This window comes from Triturus cristatus, chromosome 10 (assembly GCF_964204655.1).
Source record: "Triturus cristatus chromosome 10, aTriCri1.1, whole genome shotgun sequence".
In the NCBI taxonomy this organism is placed as follows: Eukaryota; Metazoa; Chordata; class Amphibia; order Caudata; family Salamandridae; genus Triturus; species Triturus cristatus.
In genome coordinates, this window is record NC_140593.1 from 151,153,701 (window position 1) to 151,181,521 (window position 27,821).

Consider the following 27,821-nt stretch of genomic DNA (forward strand, 5'->3'; position numbering starts at 1 on the left):
ATGTCTGCTGCTGTCCTAAGTGAAGTTTTCTCTGGTGCGTCAGTCAGTCTCTGGGGAGGTCTCCTCTGTCTCTGCAGTCAGTCTTAGTTCCAAGAGAGGTCCCAATCAGTCGCTGTCTTTCGAGATAGATGTTCTCTGTCCACCGGGGAGGGGTCTTTTCTGTCCCTGTCCTGGGACAGTCCTTCGCTCTCTCTCTCTCTGGTGCTGACAGGAAGGGGCAGGTTGTGCCTTTAGTGCTGACAGGTGTTGTGTCTCTCTCCAGCCAGGGGTTATATACGCTTAAGGGGGAAGTGACCTCCCCTAAAAAAGCCCTATGTAGTGACATCACTAAAAGGGGCGGGGCTAGGTGTAACCTGGGGCAGGCATCACCCTCTGGGAAAGACCAGGAAGACCTCTTGGGAATTCCTGCAGTCCAGGTAGGGGAGGGGCCTGTGGGAAACCCCAGGAGACATCCTAGAGTGCTTCGTTGGCCATATGCAAATCAGTCTTGACCCTGTGCCTCATGGGAACAGTCCAGCCCGAACTGCCAAGCCATGTCTTCCCTGGACCGGAATCAAGCATCCTAGGACCGGTTTCTGGCTATCAGCTGTCATCAGCCTGGATAGCTTGACTCCAGTGGCGTAGTGAGCACGGGACCCACGTCTGGGCATAACCTTCCCACATAGGGTGAACAGCAAAACACACAAGATGATGGACGGAATGTTGCACAATGGCAAAACACTCACCCCCAGTCACAGATCTGGGTTTAATCCATCGTTATTTTGCTCACCACACCACCCCAGTTCAGACATGGCCATATGCAAATCAGTTTTGACCCTGTGCCTCATGGGAACAGTCCAGCCCGAACTGCCAAGCCATGTCTTCCCTGGACCGGAATCAAGCATCCTAGGAACGGTTTCTGGCTATCAGCCAGGATAGCTTGACTCCAGTGGCGTAGTGAGCACGGGACCCACGTCTGGGCATACCCTTCCCACATAGGGTGAACAGCAAAACACACAAGATGATGGACGGAATGTTGCACAATGGCAAAACACTCACCCCCAGTCAAGGATCTGGGTTTAATCCATCGTTATTTTGCTCACCACACCACCCCAGTTCAGACATGGCCATATGCAAATCAGTCTTGACCCTGTGCCTCATGGGAACAGTCCAGCCCGAACTGCCAAGCCATGTCTTCCCTGGACCGGAATCAAGCATCCTAGGACCAGTTTCTGGCTATCAGCCGTCATCAGCCAGGATAGCTTGACTCCAGTGGCGTAGTGAGCACGGGACCCACGTCTGGGCATACCCTTCCCACATAGGGTGAACAGCAAAACACACAAGATGATGGACGGAATGTTGCACAATGGCAAAACACTCACCCCCAGTCACAGATCTGGGTTTAATCCATCGTTATTTTGCTCACCACACCACCCCAGTTCAGACATGGCCATATGCAAATCAGTCTTGACCCTGTGCCTCATGGGAACAGTCCAGCCCGAACTGCCAAGCCATGTCTTCCCTGGACCGGAATCAAGCATCCTAGGACCGGTTTCTGGCTATCAGCCGTCATCAGCCAGGATAGCTTGACTCCAGTGGCGTAGTGAGCACGGGACCCACGTCTGGGCATACCCTTCCCACATAGGGTGAACAGCAAAACACACAAGATGATGGACGGAATGTTGCACAATGGCAAAACACTCACCCCCAGTCACAGATCTGGGTTTAATCCATCGTTATTTTGCTCACCACACCACCCCAGTTCAGACATGGCCATATGCAAATCAGTCTTGACCCTGTGCCTCATGGGAACAGTCCAGCCCGAACTGCCAAGCCATGTCTTCCCTGGACCGGAATCAAGCATCCTAGGACCGGTTTCTGGCTATCAGCCGTCATCAGCCAGGATAGCTTGACTCCAGTGGCGTAGTGAGCACGGGACCCACGTCTGGGCATACCCTTCCCACATAGGGTGAACAGCAAAACACACAAAATGATGGACGGAATGTTGCACAATGGCAAAACACTCACCCCCGGTCACAGATCTGGGTTTAATCCATTGTTATTTTGCTCACCACACCACCCCAGTTCAGACATGGCCATATGCAAATCAGTCTTGACCCTGTGCCTCATGGGAACAGTCCAGCCCGAACTGCCAAGCCATGTCTTCCCTGGACCGGAATCAAGCATCCTAGGACCGGTTTCTGGCTATCAGCCGTCATCAGCCAGGATAGCTTGACTCCAGTGGCGTAGTGAGCACGGGACCCACGTCTGGGCATACCCTTCCCACATAGGGTGAACAGCAAAACACACAAGATGATGGACGGAATGTTGCACAATGGCAAAACACTCACCCCCAGTCACAGATCTGGGTTTAATCCATCGTTATATTGCTCACCACACCACCCCAGTTCAGACATGGCCATATGCAAATCAGTCTTGACCCTGTGCCTCATGGGAACAGTCCAGCCCGAACTGCCAAGCCATGTCTTCCCTGGACCGGAATCAAGCATCCTAGGACCGGTTTCTGGCTATCAGCCGTCATCAGCCAGGATAGCTTGACTCCAGTGGCGTAGTGAGCATGGGACCCACGTCTGGGCATACCCTTCCCACATAGGGTGAACAGCAAAACACACAAGATGATGGACGGAATGTTGCACAATGGCAAAACACTCACCCCCAGTCACAGATCTGGGTTTAATCCATCGTTATTTTGCTCACCACACCACCCCAGTTCAGACATGGCCATATGCAAATCAGTCTTGACCCTGTGCCTCATGGGAACAGTCCAGCCCGAACTGCCAAGCCATGTCTTCCCTGGACCGGAATCAAGCATCCTAGGACCGGTTTCTGGCTATCAGCCGTCATCAGCCAGGATAGCTTGACTCCAGTGGCGTAGTGAGCACGGGACCCACGTCTGGGCATACCCTTCCCACATAGGGTGAACAGCAAAACACACAAGATGATGGACGGAATGTTGCACAATGGCAAAACACTCACCCCCAGTCACAGATCTGGGTTTAATCCATCGTTATTTTGCTCACCACACCACCCCAGTTCAGACATGGCCATATGCAAATCAGTCTTGACCCTGTGCCTCATGGGAACAGTCCAGCCCGAACTGCCAAGCCATGTCTTCCCTGGACCGGAATCAAGCATCCTAGGACCGGTTTCTGGCTATCAGCCGTCATCAGCCAGGATAGCTTGACTCCAGTGGCGTAGTGAGCACGGGACCCACGTCTGGGCATACCCTTCCCACATAGGGTGAACAGCAAAACACACAAAATGATGGACGGAATGTTGCACAATGGCAAAACACTCACCCCCGGTCACAGATCTGGGTTTAATCCATTGTTATTTTGCTCACCACACCACCCCAGTTCAGACATGGCCATATGCAAATCAGTCTTGACCCTGTGCCTCATGGGAACAGTCCAGCCCAAACTGCCAAGCCATGTCTTCCCTGGACCGGAATCAAGCATCCTAGGACCGGTTTCTGGCTATCAGCCGTCATCAGCCAGGATAGCTTGACTCCAGTGGCGTAGTGAGCACGGGACCCACGTCTGGGCATACCCTTCCCACATAGGGTGAACAGCAAAACACACAAGATGATGGACGGAATGTTGCACAATGGCAAAACACTCACCCCCAGTCACAGATCTGGGTTTAATCCATCGTTATTTTGCTCACCACACCACCCCGGGCTGGACTGTTCCCATGAGGCACAGGGTCAAGACTGATTTGCATATGGCTGGGTTCAAACTGGAATGGCATGGTGAGCAAAAAAACGATGGATTTAGACCCAGATCTCTGTACTGGGGTGAATGTATGACATTGTTCTGCATTCTGTCCATCAATTGTTGTTTTTGCATTTGTCACCCCGAGTTGGACGGGTATGCTCAGACGTGAGTACCGTGCTCTCCATGCCACTGGAATCAAGCTATCCTGGCTGAAGAGGGGTGAAACCCCAAAACCGGTCCTAGGATGCTTGTTTCCAGTCCAGGGAGGACCTGGCTTGGCAGTTCGGGCTGGACTGTTCCCATGAGGCACAGGGTCAAGACTGATTTGCATATGGCTGGGTTCAAACTGGAATGGCATGGTGAGCAAAAAAACGATGGATTTAGACCCAGATCTCTGTACTGGGGTGAATGTATGACATTGTTCTGCATTCTGTCCATCAATTGTTGTTTTTGCATTTGTCACCCCGAGTGGGACGGGTATGCTCAGACGTAAGTCCCGTGCTCTCCATGCCACTGGAATCAAGCTATCCTGGCTGAAGAGGGGTGAAACCCCGAAACCGGTCCTAGGATGCTTGTTTCCAGTCCAGGGAGGACCTGGCTTGGCAGTTCGGGCTGGACTGTTCCCATGAGGCACAGGGTCAAGACTGATTTGCATATGGCTGGGTTCAAACTAGAATGGCATGGTGAGCAAAGAAACGATGGATTTAGACCCAGATCTCTGTACTGGGGTGAATGTATGACATTGTTCTGCATTCTGTCCATCAATTGTTGTTTTTGCATTTGTCACCCCGAGTGGGACGGGTATGCTCAGACGTGAGTCCCGTGCTCTCCATGCCACTGGAATCAAGCTATCCTGGCTGAAGAGGGGTGAAACCCCGAAACCGGTCCTAGGATGCTTGTTTCCAGTCCAGGGAGGACCTGGCTTGGCAGTTCGGGCTGGACTGTTCCCATGAGGCACAGGGTCAAGACTGATTTGCATATGGCTGGGTTCAAACTGGAATGGCATGGTGAGCAAAAAAACGATGGATTTAGACCCAGATCTCTGTACTGGGGTGAATGTATGACATTGTTCTGCATTCTGTCCATCAATTGTTGTTTTTGCATTTGTCACCCCGAGTGGGACGGGTATGCTCAGACGTGAGTCCCGTGCTCTCCATGCCACTGGAATCAAGCTATCCTGGCTGAAGAGGGGTGAAACCCTGAAACCGGTCCTAGGATGCTTGTTTCCAGTCCAGGGAGGACCTGGCTTGGCAGTTCGGGCTGGACTGTTCCCATGAGGCACAGGGTCAAGACTGATTTGCATATGGCCATGTCTGAACTGGGGTGGTGTGGTGAGCAAAATAACGATGGATTAAACCCAGATCTGTGACTGGGGTGAGTGTTTTGCCATTGTGCAACATTCCGTCCATCATCTTGTTTGTTTTGCTGTTCACCCTATGTGGGAAGGGTATGCCCAGACGTGGGTCCCGTGCTCACTACGCCACTGGAGTCAAGCTATCCTGGATGATGACGGCTGATAGCCAGAAACCGGTCCTAGGATGCTTGATTCCGGTCCAGGGAAGACATGGCTTGGCAGTTCGGGCTGGACTGTTCCCATGAGGCACAGGGTCAAGACTGATTTGCATATGGCCATGTCTGAACTGGGGTGGTGTGGTGAGCAAAATAACGATGGATTAAACCCAGATCTGTGACTGGGGGTGAGTGTTTTGCCATTGTGCAACATTCCGTCCATCATCTTGTGTGTTTTGCTGTTCACCCTATGTGGGAAGGGTATGCCCAGACGTGGGTCCCGTGCTCACTACGCCACTGGAGTCAAGCTATCCTGGCTCATGACGGCTGATAGCCAGAAACCGGTCCTAGGATGCTTGATTCCGGTCCAGGGAAGACATGGCTTGGCAGTTCGGGCTGGACTGTTCCCATGAGGCACAGGGTCAAGACTGATTTGCATATGGCCATGTCTGAACTGGGGTGGTGTGGTGAGCAATATAACGATGGATTAAACCCTGATCTGTGACTGGGGGTGAGTGTTTTGCCATTGTGCAACATTCCGTCCATCATCTTGTGTGTTTTGCTGTTCACCCTATGTGGGAAGGGTATGCCCAGACGTGGGTACCGTGCTCACTACGCCACTGGAGTCAAGCTATCCTGGCTGATGACGGCTGATAGCCAGAAACGGGTCCTAGGATGCTTGATTCCGGTCCAGGGAAGACATGGCTTGGCAGTTCGGGCTGGACTGTTCCCATGAGGCACAGGGTCAAGACTGATTTGCATATGGCCATGTCTGAACTGGGGTGGTGTGGTGAGCAAAATAACGATGGATTAAACCCAGATCTGTGACTGAGGGTGAGTGTTTTGCCATTGTGCAACATTCCGTCCATCATCTTGTGTGTTTTGCTGTTCACCCTATGTGGGAAGGGTATGCCCAGACGTGGGTCCCGTGCTCACTATGCCACTGGAGTCAAGCTATCCTGGCTGATAGCCAGAAACCGGTCCTAGGATGCTTGATTCCGGTCCAGGGAAGACATGGCTTGGCAGTTCGGGCTGGACTGTTCCCATGAGGCACAGGGTCAAAACTGATTTGCATATGGCCATGTCTGAACTGGGGTGGTGTGGTGAGCAAAATAACGATGGATTAAACCCAGATCTGTGACTGGGGGTGAGTGTTTTGCCATTGTGCAACATTCCGTCCATCATCTTGTGTGTTTTGCTGTTCACCCTATGTGGGAAGGGTATGCCCAGACGTGGGTCCCGTGCTCACTACGCCACTGGAGTCAAGCTATCCAGGCTGATGACAGCTGATAGCCAGAAACCGGTCCTAGGATGCTTGATTCCGGTCCAGGGAAGACATGGCTTGGCAGTTCGGGCTGGACTGTTCCCATGAGGCACAGGGTCAAGACTGATTTGCATATGGCCATGTCTGAACTGGGGTGGTGTGGTGAGCAAAATAACGATGGATTAAACCCAGATCTGTGACTGGGGGTGAGTGTTTTGCCATTGTGCAACATTCCGTCCATCATCTTGTGTGTTTTGCTGTTCACCCTATGTGGGAAGGGTATGCCCAGACGTGGGTCCCGTGCTCACTATGCCACTGGAGTCAAGCTATCCTGACTGATGGCGGCTGATAGCCAGAAACCGGTCCTAGGATGCTTGATTCCGGTCCAGGGAAGACATGGCTTGGCAGTTCGGGCTGGACTGTTCCCATGAGGCACAGGGTCAAGACTGATTTGCATATGGCCATGTCTGAACTGGGGTGGTGTGGTGAGCAAAATAACGATGGATTAAACCCAGATCTGTGACTGGGGGTGAGTGTTTTGCCATTGTGCAACATTTCGTCCATCATCTTGTGTGTTTTGCTGTTCACCCTATGTGGGAAGGGTATGCCCAGACGTGGGTCCCGTGCTCACTACGCCACTGGAGTCAAGCTATCCTGGCTGATAGCCAGAAACCGTTCCTAGGATGCTTGATTCCGGTCCAGGGAAGACATGGCTTGGCAGTTCGGGCTGGACTGTTCCCATGAGGCACAGGGTCAAGACTGATTTGCATATGGCCATGTCTGAACTGGGGTGGTGTGGTGAGCAAAATAACGATGGATTAAACCCAGATCTGTGACCGGGGGTGAGTGTTTTGCCATTGTGCAATATTCCGTCCATCATCTTGTGTGTTTTGCTGTTCACCCTATGTGGGAAGGGTATGCCCAGATGTGGGTCCCGTGCTCACTACGCCACTGGAGTCAAGCTATCCTGGCTGATGACGGCTGATAGCCAGAAACCGGTCCTAGGATGCTTGATTCCGGTCCAGGGAAGACATGGCTTGGCAGTTCGGGCTGGACTGTTCCCATGAGGCACAGGGTCAAGACTGATTTGCATATGGCCATGTCTGAACTGGGGTGGTGTGGTGAGCAAAATAACGATGGATTAAACCCAGATCTGTGACTGGGGGTGAGTGTTTTGCCATTGTGCAACATTCCGTCCATCATCTTGTGTGTTTTGCTGTTCACCCTATGTGGGAAGGGTATGCCCAGACGTGGGTCCCGTGCTCACTACGCCACTGGAGTCAAGCTATCCAGGCTGATGACAGCTGATAGCCAGAAACCGGTCCTAGGATGCTTGATTCCGGTCCAGGGAAGACATGGCTTGGCAGTTCGGGCTGGACTGTTCCCATGAGGCACAGGGTCAAGACTGATTTGCATATGGCTATGTCTGAACTGGGGTGGTGTGGTGAGCAAAATAACGATGGATTAAACCCAGATCTGTGACTGGGGTTGAGTGTTTTGCCATTGTGCAACATTCCGTCCATCATCTTGTGTGTTTTGCTGTTCACCCTATGTGGGAAGGGTATGCCCAGACGTGGGTCCCGTGCTCACTACGCCACTGGAGTCAAGCTATCCTGGCTGATGACGGCTGATAGCCAGAAACCGGTCCTAGGATGCTTGATTCCGGTCCAGGGAAGACATGGCTTGGCAGTTCGGGCTGGACTGTTCCCATGAGGCACAGGGTCAAGACTGATTTGCATATGGCCATGTCTGAACTGGGGTGGTGTGGTGAGCAAAATAACGATGGATTAAACCCAGATCTGTGACTGGGGTTGAGTGTTTTGCCATTGTGCAACATTCCGTCCATCATCTTGTTTGTTTTGCTGTTCACCCTATGTGGGAAGGGTATGCCCAGACGTGGGTCCCGTGCTCACTACGCCACTGGAGTCAAGCTATCCTGGCTGATGACGGCTGATAGCCAGAAACCGGTCCTAGGATGCTTGATTCCGGTCCAGGGAAGACATGGCTTGGCAGTTCGGGCTGGACTGTTCCCATGAGGCACAGGGTCAAGACTGATTTGCATATGGCCATGTCTGAACTGGGGTGGTGTGGTGAGCAAAATAACGATGGATTAAACCCAGATCTGTGACTGGGGGTGAGTGTTTTGCCATTGTGCAACATTCCGTCCATCATCTTGTGTGTTTTGCTGTTCACCCTATGTGGGAAGGGTATGCCCAGACGTGGGTCCCGTGCTCACTACGCCACTGGAGTCAAGCTATCCTGGCTGATGACGGCTGATAGCCAGAAACCGGTCCTAGGATGCTTGATTCCGGTCCAGGGAAGACATGGCTTGGCAGTTCGGGCTGGACTGTTCCCATGAGGCACAGGGTCAAGACTGATTTGCATATGGCCATGTCTGAACTGGGGTGGTGTGGTGAGCAAAATAACGATGGATTAAACCCAGATCTGTGACCGGGGGTGAGTGTTTTGCCATTGTGCAATATTCCGTCCATCATCTTGTGTGTTTTGCTGTTCACCCTATGTGGGAAGGGTATGCCCAGATGTGGGTCCCGTGCTCACTACGCCACTGGAGTCAAGCTATCCTGGCTGATGACGGCTGATAGCCAGAAACCGGTCCTAGGATGCTTGATTCCGGTCCAGGGAAGACATGGCTTGGCAGTTCGGGCTGGACTGTTCCCATGAGGCACAGGGTCAAGACTGATTTGCATATGGCCATGTCTGAACTGGGGTGGTGTGGTGAGCAAAATAACGATGGATTAAACCCAGATCTGTGACTGGGGGTGAGTGTTTTGCCATTGTGCAACATTCCGTCCATCATCTTGTGTGTTTTGCTGTTCACCCTATGTGGGAAGGGTATGCCCAGACGTGGGTCCCGTGCTCACTATGCCACTGGAGTCAAGCTATCCTGGCTGATAGCCAGAAACCGGTCCTAGGATGCTTGATTCCGGTCCAGGGAAGACATGGCTTGGCAGTTCGGGCTGGACTGTTCCCATGAGGCACAGGGTCAAAACTGATTTGCATATGGCCATGTCTGAACTGGGGTGGTGTGGTGAGCAAAATAACGATGGATTAAACCCAGATCTGTGACTGGGGGTGAGTGTTTTGCCATTGTGCAACATTCCGTCCATCATCTTGTGTGTTTTGCTGTTCACCCTATGTGGGAAGGGTATGCCCAGACGTGGGTCCCGTGCTCACTACGCCACTGGAGTCAAGCTATCCAGGCTGATGACAGCTGATAGCCAGAAACCGGTCCTAGGATGCTTGATTCCGGTCCAGGGAAGACATGGCTTGGCAGTTCGGGCTGGACTGTTCCCATGAGGCACAGGGTCAAGACTGATTTGCATATGGCCATGTCTGAACTGGGGTGGTGTGGTGAGCAAAATAACGATGGATTAAACCCAGATCTGTGACTGGGGGTGAGTGTTTTGCCATTGTGCAACATTCCGTCCATCATCTTGTGTGTTTTGCTGTTCACCCTATGTGGGAAGGGTATGCCCAGACGTGGGTCCCGTGCTCACTATGCCACTGGAGTCAAGCTATCCTGACTGATGGCGGCTGATAGCCAGAAACCGGTCCTAGGATGCTTGATTCCGGTCCAGGGAAGACATGGCTTGGCAGTTCGGGCTGGACTGTTCCCATGAGGCACAGGGTCAAGACTGATATGCATATGGCCATGTCTGAACTGGGGTGGTGTGGTGAGCAAAATAACGATGGATTAAACCCAGATCTGTGACTGGGGGTGAGTGTTTTGCCATTGTGCAACATTCCGTCCATCATCTTGTGTGTTTTGCTGTTCACCCTATGTGGGAAGGGTATGCCCAGACGTGGGTCCCGTGCTCACTACGCCACTGGAGTCAAGCTATCCTGGCTGATGACGGCTGATAGCCAGAAACCGGTCCTAGGATGCTTGATTCCGGTCCAGGGAAGACATGGCTTGGCAGTTCGGGCTGGACTGTTCCCATGAGGCACAGGGTCAAGACTGATTTGCATATGGCCATGTCTGAACTGGGGTGGTGTGGTGAGCAAAATAACGATGGATTAAACCCAGATCTGTGACCGGGGGTGAGTGTTTTGCCATTGTGCAATATTCCGTCCATCATCTTGTGTGTTTTGCTGTTCACCCTATGTGGGAAGGGTATGCCCAGATGTGGGTCCCGTGCTCACTACGCCACTGGAGTCAAGCTATCCTGGCTGATGACGGCTGATAGCCAGAAACCGGTCCTAGGATGCTTGATTCCGGTCCAGGGAAGACATGGCTTGGCAGTTCGGGCTGGACTGTTCCCATGAGGCACAGGGTCAAGACTGATTTGCATATGGCCATGTCTGAACTGGGGTGGTGTGGTGAGCAAAATAACGATGGATTAAACCCAGATCTGTGACTGGGGGTGAGTGTTTTGCCATTGTGCAACATTCCGTCCATCATCTTGTGTGTTTTGCTGTTCACCCTATGTGGGAAGGGTATGCCCAGACGTGGGTCCCGTGCTCACTACGCCACTGGAGTCAAGCTATCCAGGCTGATGACAGCTGATAGCCAGAAACCGGTCCTAGGATGCTTGATTCCGGTCCAGGGAAGACATGGCTTGGCAGTTCGGGCTGGACTGTTCCCATGAGGCACAGGGTCAAGACTGATTTGCATATGGCTATGTCTGAACTGGGGTGGTGTGGTGAGCAAAATAACGATGGATTAAACCCAGATCTGTGACTGGGGGTGAGTGTTTTGCCATTGTGCAACATTCCGTCCATCATCTTGTGTGTTTTGCTGTTCACCCTATGTGGGAAGGGTATGCCCAGACGTGGGTCCCGTGCTCACTACGCCACTGGAGTCAAGCTATCCTGGCTGATGACGGCTGATAGCCAGAAACCGGTCCTAGGATGCTTGATTCCGGTCCAGGGAAGACATGGCTTGGCAGTTCGGGCTGGACTGTTCCCATGAGGCACAGGGTCAAGACTGATTTGCATATGGCCATGTCTGAACTGGGGTGGTGTGGTGAGCAAAATAACGATGGATTAAACCCAGATCTGTGACTGGGGTTGAGTGTTTTGCCATTGTGCAACATTCCGTCCATCATCTTGTTTGTTTTGCTGTTCACCCTATGTGGGAAGGGTATGCCCAGACGTGGGTCCCGTGCTCACTATGCCACTGGAGTCAAGCTATCCTGGCTGATGACGGCTGATAGCCAGAAACCGGTCCTAGGATGCTTGATTCCGGTCCAGGGAAGACATGGCTTGGCAGTTCGGGCTGGACTGTTCCCATGAGGCACAGGGTCAAGACTGATTTGCATATGGCCATGTCTGAACTGGGGTGGTGAGCAAAATAACGATGGATTAAACCCAGATCTGTGACTGGGGGTGAGTGTTTTGCCATTGTGCAACATTCCGTCCATCATCTTGTGTGTTTTGCTGTTCACCCTGTGTGCGAAGGGTATGCCCAGACGTGGGTCCCGTGCTCACTACGCCACTGGAGTCAAGCTATCCTGGTTGATGATAGCTGATAGCCAGAAACCGGTCCTAGGATGCTTGATTCCGGTCCAGGGAAGACATGGCTTGGCAGTTCGGGCTGGACTGTTCCCATGAGGCACAGGGTCAATTTGCATATGGCCATGTCTGAACTGGGGTGGTGTGGTGAGCAAAATAACGATGGATTAAACCCAGATCTGTGACTGGGGGTGAGTGTTTTGCCATTGTGCAACATTCCGTCCAACATCTTGTGTGTTTTGCTGTTCACGCTATGTGGGAAGGGTATGCCCAGACGTGGGTCCCGTGCTCACTACGCCACTGGAGTCAAGCTATCCTGGCTGATGACGGCTGATAGCCAGAAACCGGTCCTAGGATGCTTGATTCCGGTCCAGGGAAGACATGGCATGGCAGTTCGGGCTGGACTGTTCCCATGAGGCACAGGGTCAAGACTGATTTGCATATGGCCATGTCTGAACTGGGGTGGTGTGGTGAGCAAAATAACGATGGATTAAACCCAGATCTGTGACTGGGGGTGAGTGTTTTGCCATTGTGCAACATTCCGTCCATCATCTTGTGTGTTTTGCTGTTCACCCTATGTGGGAAGGGTATGCCCAGACGTGGGTCCCGTGCTCACTACGCCACTGGAGTCAAGCTATCCTGGCTGATGACGGCTGATAGCCAGAAACCGGTCCTAGGATGCTTGATTCCGGTCCAGGGAAGACATGGCTTGGCAGTTCGGGCTGGACTGTTCCCATGAGGCACAGGGTCAAGACTGATTTGCATATGGCCATGTCTGAACTGGGGTGGTGTGGTGAGCAAAATAATGATGGATTAAACCCAGATCTGTGACTGGGGGTGAGTGTTTTGCCATTGTGCAAAATTCCGTCCATCATCTTGTGTGTTTTGCAGTCCTTTGATCATGCCCTTTAAGGTTTTGTTGAATCTCTCAACTAAACCATTGCATTGTGGGTGATAGGGTGTGGTGAACTTGTAGTTCACTCCACACTCCTTCCATATAGCAGTCAAGTAATTAGACATGAAGTTTCCACTCCTGTCAGATACTACCTCCTTAGGAAAGCCTACTCTTGAGAACATACTCAAGAGAGCTCTTGCCACTACAGGTACTGTAGTGGTCTTTAGGGGAATTGCTTCTGGATACCCGGTGGCATGATCCACTACCACCAGTATAAACCTGTGCTCAGATGCTGTTTGGGGATCCATGGGACCAACAATGTCAATCCCTACCCTTTCAAATGGCACCCCCACCACAGGTAGTGGTATCAGGGGGGGCTTTGTAGTGCCACCTGCTTTGCCACTGGCTTGGCAGGTTACACAGGAGCGACAAAACTCCTTTGTGTCTTCAGACGTGTGGGGCCAGTGAAAGTGAGGGACAATTCTGTCCCAAGTCTTGTTCTGACCAAGGTGTCCTGCTAAGGAAATATCATGGGCTAGTGTCAATAGGAAACCCCTAAACTTCAGAGGTATAACCAACCTTCTGGATGCACCAGGCTTGGGGTCTCTACTCTCTGAGTATAGGAGTCCATCATCCCAATAAGCTTTATGGGTGCCACTAGCATTCCCAGCAGCCTCATCAGCAGCTTGCTGTCTGAGGGTTTCAAGACAGGGGCAGGTTTTCTGCTCCTGACTCAGATCAGACCTGGAAGGGCCCCCTGTCCCCAAGAACTCAACCTGGTCAGGTTCAAGCTCCTCTGGGACAGTTCCTTCTTCAGGCTCAAGATCATCTCCCTGAGGAGACTGATCAGTATCCTGAGACAGGTGGGAAGGCTCTGCCTTAACCCTACTGCTCCTCCTCTTGTGAGGCACCTGGTCCATTATTCCAGAATCCAGGGCCTGTCCAGTTTTAGACATTTTAGCCTGTGACCTGGTCACAGCAAAGACATGTGCTGGGATCCCTAACATTTCTGCATGTGTTCTGAGCTCCACTTCAGCCCAAGCTGAAGTCTCTAGATCATTGCCAAGCAAGCACTGTACTGGTAGGTCTGCACTTACCACAACCTTCTTAAGGCCAGTTACCCCTCCCCAGGAGAAGTTAACAACTACCAGAGAATGGTCTGTTCTGACATTGCTAGCATTGGTTACTTGGTACATTTCACCAAGTATAATCTGCCCAGGATTCACAAGATCTTTTGTCACCATTGTGACACTTGCTCCTGTGTCCCTGAATGCCCAAGCTTCTACTCCATTAAATAAAGGCTGCTGTCTGTATTTGCCCAAGTTACTGGGACTCACAAAGGGGGACATATCCATGCCTCCATCACTGACAAGCACAGCCTGAGTTGGTACTCTGCCTAGGCCAGAGTCCATCTCAGAACCCAGGGTCAACCCTACTACACCCTTATTCTGTGTATTCCCACCACCAGTTGTAATTGCGCTAGGGGGAGCAGGTGCCTTGGGGGCATTGGTGGGGGCTGGAGTATTTTCATTGGCCTTGGTGCAGTCACTAGTCCAGTGAGTTTTCTGTTTACAGATTTTACACCAAGGTTTCTTTTGGCCTTTACCCTTTCCTGACTGTGAATCCCCACCCTTGTCAGAGTTTTGGGAATCTTGCTTCTTTGGGTCACCACCTTGGTTTTGTACCTTCTGCCTCACCCTGGTTCTGACCCATTTGTCTGTCTTCTTTCCAAATTCTTGGGGAGAGGTCAGATCAGAGTCTACCAAGTACTGGTGCAACATCTGATTTTGACAGTTATTAAGAATCTGCTCCCTCATTATCAGATTGTACAATCCTTTGAAGTCAGACACTTTACTGCCCAATAACCAACCTTCCAGAGCCTTAGCAGCACAGTCAACAAAGTCAACCCAGTCCTGATTTTGTGCCTTTTGGGTGTCTATGAACTTTAACCTGTATTGTTCAGTGGTTAGGCCAAACCCATCTATCAGTGCACTTTTCAATACTTTGTAATCATCAGCATCCTCTTCTCTTACAGTGAGGAACTTGTCTCTACCTTTGTCTGCAAAGGAGAGCCATACGATTGCTGCCCACTGACCTTGAGGGACCTTCTGTACTTTACATGCCCTCTCCATGGCAGTTATCCATTTGTGGATGTCATCCCCACTCTGGTAGGGAGGGACAATCTTACTTAGATTTCTATGGTCATAAGACCTCTCCCTATCTCTAGGGAAATTGCTGCCACCAAGGGACTCTAGTCCCTCCTTTTTACTAGTTCTGTAGAGCTCCAGGGCTTTCTATCTAAGGCCATCTGCTGCTTTCTGAGGTTGAACTTGTCTTGCTCATACTTCAGCAGTCTCTCTCTCCTCTCCTGGGAGGTTTCCCTACCTCTGTGAGAAGAAACAGAGGTTCCTATAGAGGAGTTAGACTGGATAGATCCCCTTGATAGAGATATATCCCTTCTAGCCCTGTTGTCAGGCCTACCTGGAGGGATAAAGGAAGTGGGATTATTGTCATCCTCCTCCTCCTCATCCTGGAGGTCTGTGTTCACCAGAGTCTGGTCATTGTCACCAGTCTGGTCAGCCTTAGAGTTAGGGTCAGGGGAGTTTCCACCCCTAGACCCACCCTCAGGTGCTGCCCCACCCACACTGTCTACATCATCAGGCCCACTAGGCCCTGTGATATCATCCATTTTCAGTATCTTTATGAGATGCTGGGTGGATGGACTTTTGCCTGTCTTCAGCTTCCTAATGGAACATAAGGCCCTAAGCTGAGCAAAGGAGAGATCCTCATATTTATAGGGAAGGAGCTCACTGGTTCCTGGTAGGGACCCACTGGTTCCTGGCTGGTTAGCCATTACTAATGTGGTGTGGCATATTGCACTACCTACACTAGTGTGGCCTACTAAACTCTCTTGAGTTGTAGAAAGGGTGTGCTATCCCTTAACACACAACTCTAAGTTCAGTAGAACTTACTGTAGCTAAACTTGATATTATATGTACCTCGGGTACATTTAGTGGCTTTCAGTTGATCAATTCAATTGAAATTATTTGGTAAAACAATATCAAGCTGGAATCCCACATGCTGCACACCGATGTGAGAAGGTGGCCTGATATATGCTGTCCACTAGTTCTAGTGGGCACCTTGTATCAGTCCAAACAACCCCTTATGGTGATAGGTTAAAGACAACCTTTATTGAAAGCTATCCTAGTGGTAGCTATGGAGAGCAGCCTTCAGGCTAAGTCTTGAAGGAATGTAAAGCAGCATTTTTTTACCAGTCTATAATCTCTTGAATGATCAAATGAAAAGACAACCACACCAGGTATATATTCAAAATATGTATTTAGTATAAAACACACCCCTCTAGTCTCTTTATGAGACTGGAGTTCAAAGTACTTAGGGGCATATCAACAACAACCGGCGATAATTATCGCAAAGCGCACTTAGCGCTAGGATAATTATCGCCGGCTAGCGTGGATTTTTATCGCTGAGATAGCGTGCTGTTAGCAACGCTTATCTCAATAGCGATAAAAATCCTCACGCTAACTGGCTAACGTGAGATTATCTCACGTTAGCTTGTTGATAGAGACTCACAAACTTAGCCATGATATCCACCCTCCATAGGATATCATGGCTAAGTCAGTCCTGAAGCAGGTGTTAGGAAAGTAGCGATAACAGGTGTTATCGCTACTTTTCCTGACGCTATGCTTCATAGCGTGGGGCTTGATGATAGGATAAATGTCGTTTAGCGACATTTCTCCTATCATGTCAGGTCAGGAACGCCCACTTTGCATCTCATTAGAGATGCAAAGCTGGGCGTTAGAAATCCCCACGGTAAAGCACGGTTTCACGCGTTATGGTGACCTTGCTAATATAGCGATAAAATTATCGCCGCTTTTCGGCCGAAAACGGCCGCTAAAGCGGCGATAATTTTTTATCGCCTTGTTGTAATTATGCCCCTTAGTTTACAAGTCAGCAATGATCAGTAATAGCATAAATTCACGTTTGGGCCCTAGGGGCGTACCAAACCATATACCAAAAAAGTGGTATAAGAACCACGACTTGAATAGCCACTACGCCTATAGCCTCTAGAATCACAGGGGACCCACGGGGACTGTATGCAGTGTGAAAACACAACCGCGGGTTCCCGTTATCTTCTATATGCAATGACGCGGTTGGAAATTTAAAGATTAGGGACACTTCTAATCGAGTCAGGACCAAACCCTTTTGGACTTAAGAAGTTCTAGGGCTAGCACCCACGAGAGCACCGCAGTACTCGAGTTACCTCACCCAGGGAAGCCGGGTGCCTAGGTGTGTTTTGGTGTCGGGTCGCGTTGTTGATTTCAATGGGAGCCTACAAAGAACTGCTGCTGCTGTGAAGAGGAGAAGTGTCCGTAGAGATCCAAGGCCGGATCTAGGATGGAAGGAACCTGAAAGCAGAGGGGACAGAGTTTGGGTCACTTACCAGTGACCTAGGGCAGTATGTACCAATGCCCACAGATGTTGGGTGCTTCAGGTGAGGCATGCGGGGGTCCCGGGTGGGACCGGGACCCCGAACACGAAGTGAGGAGGCGCGAGGGGCCCGGGTGGGACCGGGCCCCAGAAACCAGAAGGAGCGGCCGGGGGTGGGCTCCCCGAGTCGCCTAGCAGCACCTGGGGGTCCGAGTGGGACCGGCCCCCCACCGAGGGAGGAAGAAGCGGCGAAGCCGCCGCCACCACCAGCGCGGCTCTCCCTGGCACAGCGGGAGAGCCGCTCATCTGTTATGCGAAGGAAGGAGTTCAAAGCGCCCCATAATGCCTTGCAAGGCATGGGGAGAAGCTCGTTTTTGGCGCCTGGTAGCCCCCAGAGGAGGGGGTCACCCTCATGTGTGAAAGAAAGTGCATGGGGGCTGCAGGAGCACCGCAGCCTCCCCCAGCCTAAAGGAGAACAGTCCCCCCATAAGTTTCATGGGGCATCTGAAAGAATAACCCCTCAAGGGCTCAGCCAGCATTTATCACCTTCTATGCTGGAACTTATGTTCTACAGCTGAGGGTATACGACGATGTGCATCATGGAGTGAAGGTCTCAGTTGGGGATGTCTGGAGAAGGGCATCCCCTGGAGGTGAAGTGGTGTAACTGCACCGAAATGCATTTACTAATAGTTATTTCTTTCAGAGGGACTGAAGTTTGTTTGTTTAATGTGATGTGCTGGTATAAGGTGATGTCATAAGCCAAGTGGAGTTATGTTGTCAGACAGTTCTGCTAGGGTGTCTGGCTGTATACGCGCAATCCTGTGATTTCATCTGTGATGCCTTTAGAGGCTGTAATTGCAATGCATTCAAATGATCAACTAAGGTAATGAGTACTGTCATTCTAAAGTGTGCGTAAACATGGATTCTTGCTGCTGCGCTTAGGTGAAGACCCCAGACTGCTAGCCCTTAAGATATAGAGGTGCATACTTTATGGTCAGTAGGAGATGCTCAGTCAGGGTCATGTGTCACCAAGGCAGGTTTACCCCTTTTTAATGCTTGTTGAGGTAATGGGGTGGGTCACCACTGGGATGGTGCCAGTGCGCAGGGCCCTCGCGCCAGGTTATGTTCAATTAACTGCATTGGGGGCAAGTTGATGTGCATACATGGGAGTGGTAATACTAGACTCCACCCCCCTGCGGGAGGGGTGGAGATGTTATGCAATGTCACAAAGTAATTCCAACAGCTTATGTATATTTGTAAATTGGTGCATGGTATTGAGTAGTGTGTGTGTTTAATAAATGTACTCTTACTTTTATAAAGCAAAGTACAGACTGGACAATCAATTATTGAGTGTTATTTTTGTGCACCTGCAAATGGCGATTACTAGCCCACACCACCTCCCTTGAGTAAGCCTCAGACTGCTCTGCAACGCTACCCTCTGAGAGTCAGGCGCTACAATTGAGTGTTTGGTTTCCAGTGAAGGACAAATGTAGTCATGTTATTTGTGCCGGCCTCACAGATGCTGCCTCGTTTTCCAACACTTGGGCACCCTCTCACATACAACCAAGCACTCTGCCTTCAGGATTGTCAAGGCCTGCCATAGGAGTGGCTTATAGGCTTATATGTGTCTGTAGATATGTGTGGATATAGGTAGCCTATACCACTGTAAGGGGTGCAAGCACACCCTTACCCAGGCTGCAGTAGCAGACCTGTGGTGCCATTTTGGAGTGCTTCCCAGGGGTGGCATAATATATGCTGCAGCCCCTGGTAGACCTCTGAGGTACCTATGCCCTAGGTACATAGTATACCATATACTAGGAGCTTATAAGGCACTCCAGAATCCAATTAGATATGTACCTAATGTACATGGAAACTATTTTCGAGAGGAAACAGCTAGGCTGTGGTCCTGATTAGCAGGGCCACAGCCAGACTAAGGTTGAAAAACAGTGAAACACCAGCAAATAGTGGGGGTACCCATGTGAAGCAGATCCTACTCTCCTACACTACAATTCCCAGAACACAAAGGGTAATACATTAAAAGTCCACCACTGTAAAAAGGTGACAATGCTTCCTTTCCTCTCTCATCTTCATGCAATAACCCCTTGTGGTTTTATTGGACAGAAGGCACTTACGTAGACAAAGTTTAAACATTGGATTTGACTGTTCTAGCGGCCATGTCGCCACACACTATGAGATTGATTGGGTTTTAAGTCAACAGCCTTAAGCATACTGTGGCTTGTAATTTTAGTTTGTAAACATAGGCCCGCATGTGGAAAAAGGAGACTGTCTGATGAGTACAGTCTTAACATGGGTCACTCTTGCAACGACGCTGTTTCCAAACCTCCAAATCATTGCTTTCTAGTGTGCTAGTCCAGTTACTTCAACGGAAGCAACACAAGCTCATAACCCCCAGAATGCATTTGTTTAATCACTCTCTGTTCTTGCACAGTGGAAGGAACATCACAAACATCGACAGGCCATCTTTCACTGGCTTACTGCTGTATTTGTAAGTTAAACTGGTACAAACAAGATGACATATTTTTACAGACATTGTTATTATGTGTAAACATGTCAAAGTAATGAACTAATACTATCATAAAATGCTCTACATTATGCCGCATAATTTCTACATAATTTTGTCACCCTGCCACATAATTTGGTCCTCCCCAGGCACATAATACTAGTCGCCCTGGTTATTGCCTGGTACTGGTTATTTGAATTCTCTGGTGTCAAGTAAACCATTCCAAACATGTACTCAATTTTCTCTGTGGTAGATTAATTAGAGGGAGTCGTGATCATCAGTGAGGATTGTGAGTTCATGTAAATGGTTGGTGGGGTACATGGATAGGCGAGAGGAGATCACATATTGCTAGGTTGCAGGGGTATAGTTTCAAAGAAGGAGGTTGTAATACATGAGGGGGGGTGATGGCAAATACAATAATGGGGAGTTGCAGAGAACCAAGATTTAAAAACCGAGGACCTGATTATAATCGTACAATGGTGTTCAGGGTGATGTCAAACGTATTACTGTAAGTCTCATAACGGGTTGCATCTATATTGCGGAATGCCAGTTAATGTGCCATGAAGTATGTGTACTGCTCACTACACTAACCCTGGACTGCACCACACTGTGCCCCGTTACGCATTACCAATGCTGGTAGTTGAATATAATGTAAAGGAGGGGGATCTAGGACAGTTAGACAAAAATGTACTCTACTTGCCAAAGGGATACTCGTCAGATGGTATTAACTAATCTAAACAGACTGGAACCTGGTCACTCACTTAACAAGCATTAAAAATGCAATAGGTCTCGCCTTTCATTAAGTTAAAGCCATTTGCTTTGCTATACAATACCATTAGCAAAGCAAATGGCTTTAACTTAATCAAAGGCGAGACCTATTGCATTTTCAATGCTTGTTACTTAAATGTATGTCTCCCATCTCTCAGTCTCTGTCTCCTCTCACCCAATCTCTTTCCTTCCTCTAATTTTCCCTCCTTTCAGATTTCTTTCTCTTTAAATCCATCTTTCCTATACTAACTTCTTCCTTCCATATACTTCACTCTCTTTCCAATCTCTACCTTGTCATCTACTTGGGTCTCCAATTTTCTTCCTTCCTTTATTTACTTCTCCCTTCTTCTCTCCTGCAGGAGTCCGGAGGAGCCGTGGTCCGGTCCCCTTGTTTGTGTCCTTCTGCCTGACAGTCTCAGCGCTATGGTGCTCTAAGGGAGTGATCCATATCATGGACGGGCAGGGGGTCCTCAGTGGGTAACTTGATCTTCATAATGCCATGGTCCCGGGTCTTGCAGCCTTCACCCTGGGACTGATCATCATCAGTCGGGTGGCCGTCCTTCAGAAGGAGGCTGCCCTCACCATGATAGCGTTGGTCATCTTGCTCTCCTCTGCCCATGAAACCGCCACATACTATGACAGTAGCTTTGGTGCCTCGGCTGTGGCTTCTAACCACCTCATCGTCTGTCTCGTTGGGGCATTCTTTGGTGGAGGGAGGCTCCTTCATATACTTACTGGGAAGATGGTCACCCTCCCTGGTACAGATCTGGCTACAACTAAAGCCATCACCCAGGGCTCACCCATGGCCTCCCGCAGCAACAACCTGGTCATCATTGGGCTGACCATGAATATGGTGTCCGCCAGCGTCTTTGGATGTAGGGTCCTGGGAGTGACCACCAGTCTCTTTGTGGGGCAGGTGCCTTGGCTATGGATGGCGGGGCTCTTCCAGAATGGGGTCTGCATCCTGTCGTATCGATCCTTGGATACCCTGGCAGCCAACTTCTTTGGCTTCACCTCCATCCTACGGTTCGCTGAAGGGTATTCCTTGCTCTACCAGTTCTGGCAGGCAACTGAACCCATTTTCCCTGTCCCATTACTGGTGGTCTTTTTGCTCCTATTTATGGTCTTGGCTGTATTCATGGCTGGTAGGAGCCTAGTGGATGGGCTGTATCTGCTGTTTTATGTGACCTACTGCATAGCTTTGGCTTCGCGTCCCACTGGTTTCTTCCAAGGTGGACCCCAAGGAGTGAATGTTGCTATTTACGTGGCTTCAGCACTTATGACACTCATTAAACTTTGCAACATGAAAGCGGCCACCAAGATTCCAACAGGGGAGGGGATTGTTAAGAGACTGTTCACACCTATTAGCATTTTCAAGTTACGTCAATAAAAAGACCTGCATGTTCCTTACCTCGGCTATTCTAAGTATGCTGACGGAGAGGTGCTTGGCCATGCAGGCAGCATTTTGACCGCCTTTGCAATCACCATGTCTGTGGACCCAACAGATGCACGTGCCACTGTCGTCCTACCGTGGGTGGTGGTAGCTGGAGGGCTTCTGAAATTTGTCTGTGGCTCTGTGGCCTTCTCGCGGGGTAAGACCCTTGAGAGCAGCACCTTTATTCTTTATGGAATTATGTGGGTCATCTGGGGTCTCACCAGGTATGGTGGCCTCTATGGCCCCATGAGGGGCTTCCACGTGGCTGTGGGCATCATCTGCCTCATGCTCTTGAATGGGTTCATTATTTTCTGCACGCTGTTCCTAAGCAAAGCCTGGTTCCTGTATTGCCTCACCTTTGAACTCGTCCTCGTCAGTTTTCTATTGGACGCCCTCGCAGCCCTCCCAGTTGGGTATGACATTGCTGTCACCATCATCTTTGGCGTGGTCAGCTTCTACTGCTTCCTGGCTGGGCTGGTCAGTAACACCTTTGAAGAACCCCAGCTGCCCATGGGCCGCCCACATCTGCAGCTCCAGGGATATGGGGGTGGAGCCTCCAAGTGCCCCCACCTTCCTGCCAGGAGGGCCACATCTGTCAAGCAGATCGCAGGTAAGGAGATTCTGGGAGGAAATCCTTTTTCTTTTGAATGTTGGGAAATTTAAAACTCTACTAATTCGCTGACAGTCATGTCTGCAATTTTTAAATGTTTCCATTCTTAGTTTAACAACGTTGTACATTGTTTACTGCTAAACTTTGTCCGGAAAGATTTAGTGAAAACATGATTTTTCCAGCAGAATAATTTCTCCTTGGTAAAAATAAGACTTCTATTTTACCTCCAAGTCACATATTGAATCCTAAATAGCATTAGTCGTATTATAGTTCGTATTTCTTTGTTTTACCTCAGAATACCTTTTAGAACAATTTATTTAATGATTACAACCCTTTCATAAAAATATGAGATGATCTTCTTATATATATGTATAGTTATTTCACTAATAGGAATTCTGTCCAAATTAGATGAAATATTGAATGGAGAAATTATGTTAGAATTTGAAAAATCTGACACTTTCCTAATGAAAGACTTAATAATAGTGCTTGCCGTCTACAGCAGGGACCTGTGTGGCCCAGAAAACTCAGGTTCAGCTCACCCTTTATATTGTTTGCTGCTAGCACCCCCGGGGTGAGCCTGGCTCCAGGGAAGAGGGCTGTGCTTGCATATTCAAGCTGTTCCCAATCCAAACCCAGATCACACATTTCTGACCTACTTGCTGTCAGTTTACCATTGTAATGTATGCCGCTCTTGCAGCCCTGTGGTTTGAGAGGACTACAGTGCCCAGCGTGCATTGGGGTGGTCCTGTATTAGGATCACACTGTGACCTCTTGGTTGATAGGAATATGTTACTCTCAGTCTCATGTCCTCCACTCCTGCTGTTTAGCCAAAGGTACTTTGCATTCTGGGACTCATAGTTCCTCCTAGACTAGACCTGGATGAGGGTGATCCTCATGACATGGAGTCCGCTAGCAGCTCTACAGCCAGGCCTGAGCGGAGTTGGGAATTTCCATAGGGAGGGTAGAAGTGATTTACGAAATTCCTAAGTAAATCCGACGACATTCACTAATTTCAGGACTGAACTTACTTTAGTGAGCTCAGGATGATGGCTCTGTTTACCTATAATCCTGGGGTTCTTGCTCTTCTGTTGCGGACATCATGAAGGATGGAGGAATCTGTGGTGTCCCCACAGACACGGTGTATGTGGTGGTGGGAGCCTGTAACCGTCCTGCGGCCGTGGAGAAGGTGTTCAGGTGAGTGTTATCATCAAACCTCTTATTTTCAATCAATAGTGAATATTTTAGATTGATGACTTCATATAACAATGAGAACCATGGAAATGAAATAACCAAACACCAATTACACTGATGAAACCCGAAAAAGAAACAACAATATACCAAGAGCAGAGCACCCCTGGAAATGAAGCAACAACAAACAAGTAACCGTAGACACTCCTGTAAAGAAGAAACCAAACTTCCTTATAAAATTGAGAACAGACCAGCAGTACTATCTCTTCTTCTGAACCTTTTGGGCCAGGTGAAAACCCCCCTAAAAACCAGGGTACATTTTTTGACCAGAGTCTTGCTCTATATGGCTGTATAAATTGTTCAGTCCAAAGATGGATAGTAGATGTGATCTTAAATGTTCTTTTTCCATCATCATGTCCTTGCTGGTGGTCTGAGATTGGCCAGAATCCCAACTATAGATCCTCCAATCCCAGTAAGACGGATCTCTTCCCTTCACTCTGTTGACCTCTGTCTGCTTTCCTTCCAGGACAAAGCTGAAGCCCAAGGACGCCCCCGTGTCCATCTGGATCTCAAACTTGAAGCAGCTGGAGCCGGCTAGGTACCTCTTCAGCCCTCTGCTCTTGGACTTCATGCAGGTGGCCTGGCCTTCGCAGATGAGCCTGGTCATACCAAGAGGTGAGTGGGGGTCTGTATCTGTGAATTCCCATAAAGACCAGCAGATCCCAGTTCATGACCACAAACAGGGGGAAAGATAAGAGAAGTAACACCCATCATCTGGATACAAACCTACCACAAACATTAATTCTCCACCCCCACCCAGGCTTCAATGCTTCATGTGTACACACAGACCCTACAGGCTCTTCAGCTTCTTTGTAGGATTGTTTCCCTGTTCCCCCATGTACTGTTTTTTTACCGCTCCTGTTGCAAACATTCACCACAAATTCAGTGTGATCTGACCTGTTACATTAGAATCACCTATTTGGCCAACACCTGTGCTTTATCCTTCACATGCCTTTATGGAGGCGGCCCCTACATTTCCAGATCCTTGCATGTCGGACTTGTATAGATGACAGTTTCTCTTCATCATCTGACCCACACCTATAAGGTGACATCTTTACACTGCCTGACGTATCCCGCTAGGGATCCTGTCCATTATCTGAGCCCCGTCTACAGGGTGAATATTGTCCTTTGCATGCTTTTTGCCTATAAGGAGATGTTAGTTCATCATCTGACCCTTCCTACCTATAGTGCGAGCACCTGTGTAATTTGAAGGTGGGTAATATGGAGGCTACGAGCCATGGGCGCGTTGAATATTGGCTTCAAGGGATGAGCTGAACAGCAGCAGGGCACGTTGTGAGTTCAGTGCACGCCATAGAATCCTCCTGCTGCTTGGGAGGCGAGGGGTGCTCTTGTGACAACTCAGCAAAGGCCCACGTTCGATTGGTGCACAGTCACGCACAATGACTACATGGGATTGGGGTATTTCCTGGGGTACCCCCTCACTTTACCAGTGTTTTTTTGTAGATTTCTCCATCATCCAGAACTCTCACATCTGTGGTTAGTTTATAAGTGGAGGGACCCATAGCTTTCCTTAGGAGCTTGATGCTGGCATTGGTGAATTCTGCAGCTTAGCAAATACCAAGGCTGTCTGACCTCGCTCCACCTCATGCCTCTTTCTTCCACAGCCCTGCACTTCTCGTCTCTTTGTCTCATCTTAAACTTTATTCCTCCCTGCTTTCATTGTCACTGTTTTCCTTTCTTTCACTTCTTCCTTATTTCTCTCTTTTCTGTCTTTGTCCTCTTGCTCTGGGGTCCAAGTTTGATGATGAAATAAAAAAGCTGCGGTCCTCAAAAATGAGTGCTGGTGCCTTTCAATGGCACCTTCCCAAAATAAGCCCTGCTCACACCTTTCTGTCTCCTTGAACCCACAGGCGAGTGGCTGCAGTGCTTCGGTCTTGAGGACTCCGCTAAGTACATTGGCACCGCAGAGAGCATCGCCATCAGGATCCCCAATTGTTCTTTGACCACGTCCCTGATTGACCTGGTAAGTTGTGTGGTGATAGTGGGATGATAGCACTGCCCGAGCATGGCTGGCACTGTTCTGCCACCAGTGATGAGCATGGCTGCCAGTCTGCTGCACCCTTTGCGGGGGCATGAGTGGCACTGAGCTGCCAGTACTGCTCAACCATGGGTGGTGTATACATCAGCATACATTTAAGATATGTAAACACAGCCCTCTGTGTCTTGGAGAGGGTGAGGAGTACACTGCTTTGTGCACAATAAAAGTGAGTTGGAAACCAGAAATATTCCCATGCTCTCTGAGGACGGGGAAGGAAGTCACAGCTCCAGGCCTTAGAGGGTGGAAGAGTGAGGACACCTCTCCATGCCTTATAGAAGGCAGAACTACTCACACAGGCAGACGGCTTAGAAACATTAGGGATTTGGGCACATGTCCACATGAATAGGGCCTTCTGTTTTGGTCTCTTTGAAAAGGTGGTGTGTGAGAGGGCTACAAATATCTACACGTCCAGCAAGCATGTTGGCAAGTAGAAATATTGCTCTTCTCTCTATGAGTGGGGAGGGTAGACATAGGTCCGTTATAGTCTGATGGTGGACGTTTGGACATATCCATTACCTATTGGAAATTCAGGTGATAAACCAATCTGTGCAGGAGGATTAAGTGTGTACACAACTTCATGCCTAAGAGGAGCCAGGAGCCTGGAAATGCCTGAACACAGCTTTAAGCCCATTGAGAACACAAGAGTGTGTTGTACATCTCCACAAGAAGGTGTGAATATAAGGGACATCCGCATGGTGTATGGAGACGAGGGAGGATAGAGAAATGTTCCTGATACTCAAGAAGGTGGACGTGTTGACACATTTATACACCTAGTTGTTTCTCTAGAAACTCAGGTTCTTTTGTCATTTTTCTGTTGTGAACTTTGTTTCACAACAAGGCTTCTGAAAGCATCAGGAAAGAGGGCATGAGACGGTCATTAGATAAACAGCCGTCTGGAGGTACCATTAACCTGTACATTTCAGGCATTAGTTCTTTCAAGTCACAGTGGCCTAGATGCCACCTGGCTGTTTTCTACCAGCCTGGCATTTACAGTTAAGTACAGGCTGGGGGAAAATGTGGCAACCCTAACAATGGGCCAAGTTATTTTTTGTGTGCAGTAAACAGCTGGGCACAGTGATCTGCTATGGTTGTGCACTGGAGGATCCTATTGGAACACAGACCTAGAGTAATCACTGGTGTCTGACAATAATTCATCAACTCAAGCACTCCATCCATCACTTCCTTTTAAACAGATCTCGGTGCCATAGCAACTCATATCTGACAAGCCTCCATTGCTAAGGGTCATTAGGTGTATGCACTCTTAAATGGACATTTACTATCATACACCTGTATTCAAGGATATCACATTATTTTATTTTATTTCTCAACAGATAATTATATTTTCTAGTTGAATAGAGTACAATTCAGACAAAATGTGTAATATTGGTTGCATGTGTGTATATGTGACCGTGTGTGTATATGTGTGCGTGTGTGTGTGTCTGTGGGCATGTGTGTGTGTAAGGACTGTGAAATAAGGAATAATCCACTCTGTTTCTCTGTTTCTGACCAGGTTGGGCCCATTGTGGTCTCCTCAGCCAATCCGAGCGGAGAAGCCGACATCACTCACCACAACCAAGTGTACGCCAAGTTGGGAGACAAGGTTACTACCATTACCAACACAAGAGGTGTATCTGAGGACACTGTGTTCAGAACCTAGAGTTCGAATAGACAAAGGAGTCTTCTGCGTGGCCTGCATTGCACAGACAACATTTACCAGGGATAGCCCATTTACACTGTCGATTATCCTGATGAAAGAGGGTTTTTCTAGATAGTTCTGATTCAGTAGCTAATATTTAGTAGTTTGTTTTGCCAAATATACACTGGATAAAGACTGGATAAAGTTTACAAATGTGATTTAGTTTAAAAAAATAA

The 27,821-nt window shown here is 49.2% G+C and overlaps 1 pseudogene; it reads left to right on the forward strand.

Annotated features, from left to right (window-relative positions):
* Nucleotides 1-27,606, forward strand: LOC146789070 (uncharacterized; annotated as a pseudogene).
* The last annotated feature ends 215 nt before the right edge of the window (nucleotides 27,607-27,821 follow it).